We start from the raw sequence: 10632 nt of genomic DNA on the forward strand, positions 1-10632 counted from the left end.
GGCTTGAATCATCAGATAGACACAAAGCACTCAAAAATACCTAACAAGAAAAAATAAAAAAATAAAAAAGCACAAGGTACGGATCTAAAAGTACTCGTATTTACGGCAAGCTACGGCATGCTACGGCATGCTTCGGCAAGCTACTTCAAAGACAAACTTAACCATATTTTCCCAGCTCAGGTTATCGTTTTGTTATTTTTGTCGTTTGGTTGGTGTCTCAATGACATTTACATCAATGTTTTTCTTGCTCTGGTTGTGGTTTTTATATTTTTGCCGTTTAGTTGATTTCTCATTGACATTTACACCACATCTTCTTTAATTCACAGATCTATAATTATTTGGCTAAATTTCAGACGAAGTATATCGGGGCGTTAGCCTTGAAGAAATTTAGTTATATGCTAGAACATGACTATCGTCTAGATTGTCACATATTAAGACGCGTAAAAAAACATTGTTGTGACTGCATTGTATGTATTATCATTTTTTACGAACTACAATATCCAAAATAAAACCAGCTGATCTGCAAAGTATTCCATCTACATGCCATATACTAGATCATGTAATATGCTACAACCCTAGATGAAGCCGACGAGGAAATGGATCACTCATCACTCGGCTAACGAAATCTGAATTATATATAGCATAGTTGGTCAAGTGGTCTAGGGTTCAGTGCACAGTTAAGGCGGAGTTGCCACGATTTACCGAAGCATGATTTCCAATTCTATTTATGGAACGACCTTAGTATACAGGTATAAAACATGAAACACCAAACCATCATAAAACAAATAAAATTTAAGTGTACGTATGCTCTTTATGTTTTTTAAGTTATGACGTTTTTATTCTTGGGATAGCTTTCCACTATGTGTGCTACATCATTGTCTCACTATAAGGCCAGTTTGTGTACTAAAATTTTATTAAGACGCACACCACCTATTCCTGGCCCACATTGCTTTCTATGTTATTTTTTTCAATTACAAGCAATTAAGGGGGTTTGGGGTCAATATACCGTAATTTATATATCAGAGCGTGCTGGTACAGGCAATATAATTTTATGCCCTCCTTTTTAGATTTCATTCGTACATTGTTTTTATTATTCAAAATTATCAGTCAAAAGGTATTCTACAAGGATCACCAGTTCTACGACTTTCATTTGATACCTAAATTACCAATATATTCTACATAGTTTGATATTTACATCTATGCGTAGGAGCTATTTTGTTTTAAATGTGTACTAATTTTCGGTTTTTCCTTGACTGGGCCCGAGTTGGTGGTAATACATCTTACAAAGTCTGCCCGAACTTTTTTCCTATACACACGTTAATTCCTGCCAAATTAGTTAACATATATCTCGATGTGACCCGTAGTTGTCAAAATGTTTGTATTGTTTTTGCGCGATTCAGTGGGATTGGCGTGCTAAATCATGACAGAAATATTTGAACTTTGCCAGATTTATTTTATTGATAGTACTCCATGGCTTTGATCTTGAATTCACAGTTTTGGCGTGATCGTCAGTTTGTAAAGAATTTCACACAAACCGGTGCTTGGAGTCGTCTTATATTTGCAATGAGGTGAGATCATTTGCTCCCTGTTAAAGTCCTTATTGTGACTTTGAGATGACGAACAGCAATACAAGTGCTGTTCCTTTTGCCTTTGTGTTTTTTTGCTGTGCAAGTACTAATTTTGTGTCATGGATGGATACCCCATATTACCTTTCTTTTTATATTTGATGAAAAGAACAGATATTGTTGTTTATAAAATTATGTTGAACGACGTAAAATACAGTGAAAATGTATAGTTTCCAATGTTTATGTATCTTAGTAGATAGGATACAGGTACAAGTTTATTTATGAGTCAAAATAGTCTTATCTCGATCCGACATGAATGAGTTGTCTTCCATGTTAGCAGATATTATTATGTAAAGTCTGTTACTGTAGATCAACGATGTCATCAAAAGGTGGTTTAAAAACAGACATGCACCCAAGACATTTATAACAAATAACAATTAAGAACTATTTCTTTTTAATTTTTTGTATAAATTGATTTGTATTTTCCTCTAAAAACTTGATTACCTATTTCGATGGCAGATAATTTTATCAAATGAATGATAAGCTATGTAAATCTTAAAGACAGGATCAGGATTTATATTTATAGCTGGATTAGTGTTTTAGAATTATTAAAAACATCCAAATACATATATTTCTAAGAACCAGACAAAGGTGGATTCATGGTAAAGAGAACCTGAAAGTTTTAATGTATGTTTGTGATAAAAATTTTAAGGATGCAGAAAATAAACAACCATGTTATTAGTGATTAGGGTCATGAGAGATTTCTTAGTCCTCATGGTCATGTGATTATTTTTCTTAAAATACCAGTAAATACTCATGATTGCAGAATAATGAGTTATTTCCCCTTTTTGCCAGTTTTGTAGTGCATTCTGAAGTGTATTTATATGAAATGAAAGTATACAGGAAAAACTTGTCTAAACGGGTTCTTAAATTTTGATAACCATATCACATACTTGAATTAGTGGTAGATGTACAACTCCTCCAGTCTTTTTGTTGATTCCCAGGTATAATAAATTTTAAAATAGAAAAAGAAGCTGATCATGATTGATTTGATTTGATTTATATATTTTTTTACAGGAATCTTTAGATGGTCAGAAACATTTTTGCCTCTGACAAATATTGAACAGACACTAAATTTTGTACACTTCTCTATAGTTCATTTTTCATAAATATTATGACCTGATGACAAGTGGGTGATTCCATTCTCAAATAATTCAAATTTATCGGTCAATCGTCAAAGAAAAGTCTGTTGTTTATTTTTTAACTGCAATCTATTTGAACCCTTTTGCGTTACAGTCAATGTTTTGTTGCTTTTGGTCTTGAATACTTTCTTGATTTGTCTTTGTTTTCTTATTTTTATTACACAGATGCAGAAAGTACGCATTTTTATCAAAATAATATTTACATCTCTTTCCCAGGCTATGTATAACCAGTAATATTTAAATCATAACCTTCAACAGACCAGACTTCATCCACAACCAAATCTACGATTAAGTTTGATGCGATAGTACTATAGGAAATGAAACCTAGGGACAGAGAAGTTTGCCTGTCCACGCGATGACATGTATAGCTTTAGATAGATCACCACATTGTCATGGAAAGTTAGCCACACCATGTTCGTGACTAATTTAAAACCGTTTATGAAGGGTTAATAAAATTGAGAATGGAAATGGGGAATATGTCAAAGAGACAACAACCCGACCAGAGAGCAGACAACAGCCGAAGTCCACCAATGGGTCTTCAACGCAGCGAGAAAATCCCGCACCCGGAGGATGTCCTCAGCTGGCTCCTAAATAAAATTGTGTACTAGTTCAGTGAAAATGGAAGTCACACTAAACTCCAAAACATATAAATGAACTAAAATTAAAAAACATACAAGACTAACAAAGGCCAGAGGCTCCTGACTTGGGACAGGCGCAAAAATGCGGCGGGTTGCCTTGTTTAGAATAAATGCAATTGAACTTCAGCGACAAAATAAAATTGTTGAAATGCGGAAACGAAATGAACCTTGTAAACGAGTATATAATGATTGATGCACGTTTGTTTGGGGTTCACATGATGGTGATCACGTTTGTATAGTCTTACAATGTTCAATTGCTATAAAGTTTGAATACTTTGTTTTTAATTGAATTTCAAATAAACTTTAGAAAAGAGATAATTTTCCTTTATTTAGATATGTGTTTGTCTCTCTTAATCATGAATACTTGCGTTTATATTCCAACGGACAGGAGGAATTTAATAAATGCAAACAATTAATAGATGAGACGCAAAAGAAGCACGAAGGAGGACAAAACGAAAAAAAACAGGACATGGAAAAATTACACTGTAAGCAAACTATAATCAAACAGGAGAAACAAGAAGAAAATAACCAACACCATAGCCTCAACAGGAACCCCAAGAAATCAACAATCAACGAATAGCCTTGCCATGCGTATATATATATACAATACTAGGTCGATGTTATAAAATTGTTGTTATGAAAATGTTTATACAAATATAACTTATCATCCCTAATCAAGATCCAAATTGTGATGAAAAGTGACGTGACATCAAATCAACATTGAAGTGTTCTAGCTGCAGTATAAAACAAGTACTATGTTTAAAAAAAGATATCTGACGCCTTCAGATGTGAGCATAGAGTTTAAAACAGACCATGAATCTTTATCAGGTTTTTTTTATCACAGTTAAAAAAGTGCACACAATTTGACGCCAAAAAGCTAACGATTCTGAAAGTTGAATCTATGCACATTTCTCTAAAGAATTCAAATATATACTGCTTGGTACTTAACTAAATGTATATATACAGCTGTGAAATAGACATAAACATAAGATATCAGTAGGTTACAATCTGTAATGAATAACAAACTTGAAACAGTTTAGAACCATGATGAAATGTCGATTATACATGTAACTATATGTCGAGCACACTTTTACAATTAGAGATGCAACATATTTCGGTGTGTATATCGGGGAAGGACGGACACCAAAGGGAGATAATCTATATAATACAGCTTTTGACACGTAATTAAATTTGCGATATATGCATTGTGATATTCTTTATTTCAAGTATAGTATTTTGTACTCTTTGAAATTATTTTGACGCCTTAGAAGTTTTAGACTGCACTTGCAAGTTCACAAAGTCGATAAGATATAGTTATAGCTATTGATAACCTAATTGATCTGGTAGATCTAATGAGCCAGTCAGTGATATTCACCTACTCATGTATTAAATGTTAAGCCTACAAAATCCAAATAATTTTATTGTGATGACAATGACACCTTCTTTACCTGAATTTAATTTTAATTATCTGGATAATTTAATTTTTAAGTTTGATTTTATGTCCGTAATGTTCTCCTTTTATTGTAGCATTTTTTCAATTTCGTAATTTCGTCCAATCAGAGTAAAGATTTGTGACATCATGCATGCCGTTACCATAATTAAGCGTCCTTTAAAAATGGGTCACAAATCGAAATTATTACTGACTGCGTATAACAAAAGATAAACACAAACAACACAAGATGCTATTAATATAAGCTGAATATAACCTTGACTGAGTAATTTTGTGACTAATTATTGTTTTTTGTCAAGTTGGTACGTTAATCAGCATTGAAGTATCATATATTGAACGAAATAAGTTTTTGCTATTACATTATATTTTTCATTAAATGTAAAATTCGCGTGATGTAAATGTACAGTCCTTCTGCAAATTGTCAGTGCTATTGAAAACATCGCTGTTATAAGCAGAGGTAAGCATTTTTATAGTATATGAAAATATCACTTCGTAAATTTGGTGCGTCCGATGTGATTTCTGGATTTACCTATTATATAACTTTTTGACTTATATTTTCTTTTCGATTTCCTAATCTGTACATAGCTACCGTGCATTCAGCATCAAACCATGGTTTATTTCTAATTTTACTAGTTCTTATAAGAGTTTGTGCGTTGACTTCTTTTGTTCCAAAAGTCGTTTGAGCAGAATAAATAAAAAGGCTACAAAGGTGATCTACTAGTGTATCGATTCAATTTACTAGTATATTAACCAAATTTAAGTCAATACTATTAAGTTGAAAATCAAGATTTTCGATCTCTTCACAATATAATATTCTTTTGAAAAACATCTGTTTTAGTACATCACATTTGTTTGTTTTAACTTTATTTCCAGTTTGGTTTGTTTTATATTCTTTGCATTTATTTTCAGTCGTTCTTGGAGTATCGTTATACAGTACAGAAATGCTTAGTGGGTTGTTCACGTCTGATGACAATTTGCTAGACTCGAAACTTTCACAATTGGTAACAGTTTTTAGAAGTTGAATGGATCAAATACAATAACTACACTTCCATTTCGACAAGTAAAACGACCGATATGTTTATCAGATTGAAAGCAAACTGGATTTTCCTGCATGAAAATGATATTTGCAAATCTGGACCCCCATCAGGATCAAGTGAAAAAAATAAATGAATTGTTGTTGGGTTCAGAAATGGAAAGGCCAAAAATAAATCTAAGTATGATGTTTCGCTACTTAAAGGTCTACAACTAAACAACGATAAAAGCTTAAATCGTGAAATCGAACTTGACATTCATTTAGTCACAGGAAACAACATATCTCAACTTGAAATATTTCGTCAAAGCGTTTTCCAGTTATTGCACGGACAACCCTCTAAGTATCACTTTTCGCTACTTAAAAGTCTACTAGAACTCAACAACGATAAAAGCTAAAAAAGCGTGTTCAAGTTATTGCACGGAAACTGTTTAGTAGCCGCCCGCCCGGCCTCCAGCCCGACTGCCCTGCCGAATATAACTGGTTGGTCTTAGTTAAATACATTTTTTTCAACTTTAAACCATAGAACATATTTACAACTAGTATCTTAGATTACAATTTTGTTATTTAGGTTATCTTTGGAACCTACAATTATTCCGCCGGATCTTTTATTCGCTATTGTTTTACTATGTTTCATTACATTGGTTTGTTTCCAGAATAAAGTCATTACTAACATTATTTTGAATATCCAATTTGAATGATTGCTCTCCATGACTACATTAATATCAATTTGTGGAGCTGGTATCAGTAGAAGAGGATGGCGGTGAACTGTCACTATTTCCTAAGTTTCTTCTTATATGACTGTCGTTTGAGTACCTCCGTGGACTCTTAGATCTAGGTGGATTTGGAGGGTTTCATTGAATTTTCTCCTTTGTTTTATCTTGCGTTGCATGTTCAGTGTCCGTAATATACAATTTCCCGTCGATGTAGAACTTTTCGCGTACAAGAGTTGCTTTTTCCTATCCTCCTTGGCTTTTTTCAGTATGGGATATTGTTTTTTTTTCCCGCCGTGCTTCAATTTCTATCGGGGGTTGTTCTTTTATGCCAATGGTTTTTCCTTTAAGGCGATTTGCATTTGAAAGAACCATTTCAAGGTTTTTCCTATACAAAAAACCGCGCAACAATAAGGCTTGAGCTATTTAGCCCTTGTTTTCCAAATCTGTGTACGTTGCCGAATTCTGGATAATGTTTTATATTAAGTTCATTGCTTATAAGACTCCGAAGTTTGTCTTCTACTCTCACATCACTTTGATACTGTAACCCGGAAAAGATGAGGTTTTTTTTCATTGACCAATATTTTAGGTCAATGATGTTTTCTTCAATTAGTTCAAATTTTTTATTTTCATTTGTAGGAATTGTGTTCTCACATCAGACAGTAGATTTTCCATATCTGTAACTTCTTTTGATGAGACTATAAGCGAATTAACAAATCAATGAATTTAGGCGTTACAGAAAAAAGTGATACATACTGATATATCAAAACAATTTTTACACTCTGGATCTGTGATTTCTGATGCTTTGACTGAAAAACAAATATATAATCAATCGAGATAGGCATTACAGAAAATGGCTGAAACAATTAAGATATTTGTGCAAGGGTCAAACCATCCGCAAAAAAAAAATCCCTTTAACTCTCCGGAACTAAAATATGATCTGTAACTACTTTAGAAATGATTATAAGCAATATATCTAATCAATAGATTGAGGCATTGAGGATAAAAGTGCACTGATTGACGGACGGACGGTGTAAAAACCTATAGTACATTTGACTTCGTCAATAGGGGAACATTACGGCTTAATCAATTTGGTTATTTTCCTTATAAGATTTTTCAACGCTGAAACACTGATAAATTATTAGATGTTTTCTTCCACTGCTTTGATATCCAATTGAAATTAAGCGACTGAAGAGTTTTGTATTTTGAAAGATAAAACATGCACTGATTGTTATCTCTTTTTACCTGTGTCAGCAATGCAAAGAAAAGATAATTATTATGACTTTTTCAGCAAATCAAGAAGTATGTTCTTATTTTTTTATTGCTAATGCATGCATTGTTACCGTATTCATTTTCATTATCTATACCTTAAGGTTCATCTATACACTTCAACAAAAATGGCTGTGATTACACCATGAAATTTTCTCTGAATGCAGACAAATCTGTGTAATTCTAATAGTGTTAAATCCTGGCAGCACCTAGATATATACAAGTTGTATTCATTTTGTGTTTTAAAAAGAAAAAAACTTTTGTGGATTTTGCTAAACATTTTCTTTCCTTGCCACAGGTGGTGTAAAAATAAACAAAGTCATGTGAAATCTTTGAGATGGCCCCCCTCAGGTAATGATTGTATTGAATTATATTGATTGATGTGGACAATAGAGGGACAATAGAAATCTACTCACAACAGAGGTGATTTAAATAGTGTAAATGAGTGGACTGTATCAAAGAAAACTCAGGTGTTAGTTTATTTCACCATCTTCTGTGGCAAGGAAAGAAAATGTTTATCAAAATCCGTAAAGTGTTTTAAGTTTTTAGAACATAAATTGGATGTAACATTAATTTATCTAGGTGCTGCCAGGCATTAAAACTTTTAAAATTACTCAGTTTTGTCTGTACGCAGAGAAAATTTCATGGTGTAAACACAGCCATTTTTGTTTAAGTGTATAGATGAACCTTAAATGTTTCATTATAGGTAACTAACGGTACAAAATGCACACTAAAAATTTATGGTTAACTCTAATCATTGGATATGGAACCGTGGCATTTGGTCAACATAATCAACTCTTCCCAGATTTACAGGCATGTTATGAAGAACACAGGCAACTGTTGACCAGGGTAGAGGCACTCGAAAGGAGTACAGTCCAACTGCAAAATCACGTAATTCAGTTGGAAAGTAAGAAACTTATAATTGACTTGTATATGGTTACAGTTTGCAGTTTTGATAATTGACAACATGATAATGTGCCTGTCTCGTACATAGAGCGTTTACATACCATTGTTATCACTGACCTCTTTTTGTTTATCAATTACTCAGTTATATGCCAGTGAAATAATACATTTCTCATAAATGCCACTGTCTGAGTTGGCTGCCATCTATAGCAATCCTTTTTCATCACTGTCCATTACTTTTTTTATCTTTCAAAATTGAGTGGTCTCCGAGGATGATGTGTTTGTGAATAATATTTTGTCTGGAAGTTTTGTATAAAACTTTGACGATACATTTGCTGGACAACCGCTATATTATATGTCTAATGCAGGAGGTACATATTCTTATTGATAATATTGTTGACCTCTCTTTTCACAGCTAATGCTGAACCAGTTGCATTTCAAGTACATCTTTCAACGGACCAGGCTTTGTACTCGAACAGTGCTACAATTAAGTTTGATAATGTTTTCTTAATAACGGCAGTGGGTACAATCCAGCAACAGGAAAGTTCACGTGTCTACGTGATGGCGTTAACAGCTTTACATGAACCATCACAATACCACCACGGGAAGTGTGCCACACCATGTTCATTATTGATTCAGAACCGATTATGAGAGGTTATCTTGATCTTCTAAGAACGACCAATGATTTTGCAGCAAACAAAAAGTGTTGTCGTTGAAATGAAAAATGGAAGTGAAGCTTGGATCGAAGTAAACTATTTGTGAACGTATGCATCGGGTACACATCATGAAGTTACCATGTTCAATGGATTTAAAATTTAAACAACCTATTATACTAGGTATTCAAAAAGTTTGTTCTCCTAAAAAGATGTTTCTGTCTGTTAAGCATATACGAGTGAGTTTCCACATTACTGATAATGGTTATTGCATAAATGAAGAAAAAAATGGTTATGCACATGTCAATTCATATATCCATGCATTATATGAAGATATCTAAAATATTAGGTATAGTTCACCTGTAGAAACAAGTTAGTGAATAAATAATTGATTGAACTACTGATGAGAAATCAAGAGCTGACAATTAAAGGACAGTACTGTAATAGCTGTATGAACTTATACTAGAGGCAACAAAAACCGATATTACAATATGGTAAATCCATTACGATTGTAGAATTCAAGATAAAAAAAAACTGAAGGAATCGAATAACCTCCAATGTAGCGAGACCACTTGCGTCTACAGAGTAAGCGCCTCCTACTATGCACACATCACACAATCTGCAAATCCATACTCAGTCAAAATGTCATAATAGTGAATAAGACACAGTCCATAAATGAACAGATCAGACGACTTTCCTGATATCTAAATAGTAGAATTATCACCGGGTTTCAACTTACATTGGCAACACGACGAGTGCCACCAATGGAGCAGGTTCTGCTCACCCTTCCGGAGTACCTGAGACAACCCCAGTTTTTGTTTGGGATTCGTGTTGTTCATTTTTTAGTTTTTCTATGTTGTGTATATATACTGTTGTTTGTCTTTCGGTCTTTTTTTCGTTTTTTTTCCCATGGCGTTTTCAGTTTATTTTCGACTTATGAGTTTGAATGCCCCTTTGGTATCTTTTGTCTCTCTTCTGAAAACATGTTTCTTGTTATTAGTAGTTGAGACACAAGACATATCGTATCAATCAACTGATTCGATATAGTAATCTTAAAACCTGTGTAGTGTCGTGTCGATATACACCCTACAGTAGCATTTTTTTCTGTCAGAAGCACACTCCTATAAATAAAGTATAATTCTAACAGACACGTGTGTAACATATTTATTGAGGCAGGTAAACACCATACGATAGAACTGATGGTATATT

General features: G+C 33.4%; 1 long non-coding RNA gene across 3 annotated transcripts; it reads left to right on the forward strand.

The window, feature by feature from the left end:
- The first annotated feature begins 5223 nt into the window (after positions 1 to 5223).
- LOC127723730 (uncharacterized) lies at positions 5224 to 9600 on the forward strand. 3 transcript variants are annotated; one of them, XR_007992223.1, is made up of 4 exons: positions 5224 to 5312; positions 5765 to 6368; positions 8574 to 8774; positions 9186 to 9600. It is a non-coding gene; the product is annotated as an uncharacterized LOC127723730 (long non-coding RNA). The 3 variants fall into 3 exon arrangements; XR_007992228.1 differs by having other exon boundaries at positions 5765 to 5915; XR_007992224.1 differs by lacking the exon at positions 8574 to 8774.
- Positions 9601 to 10632: the final 1032 nt, after the last annotated feature.

Source organism: Mytilus californianus, unplaced genomic scaffold (assembly GCF_021869535.1).
Source record: "Mytilus californianus isolate M0D057914Y unplaced genomic scaffold, xbMytCali1.0.p SCAF_1, whole genome shotgun sequence".
Taxonomy (NCBI): Eukaryota; Metazoa; Mollusca; class Bivalvia; order Mytilida; family Mytilidae; genus Mytilus; species Mytilus californianus.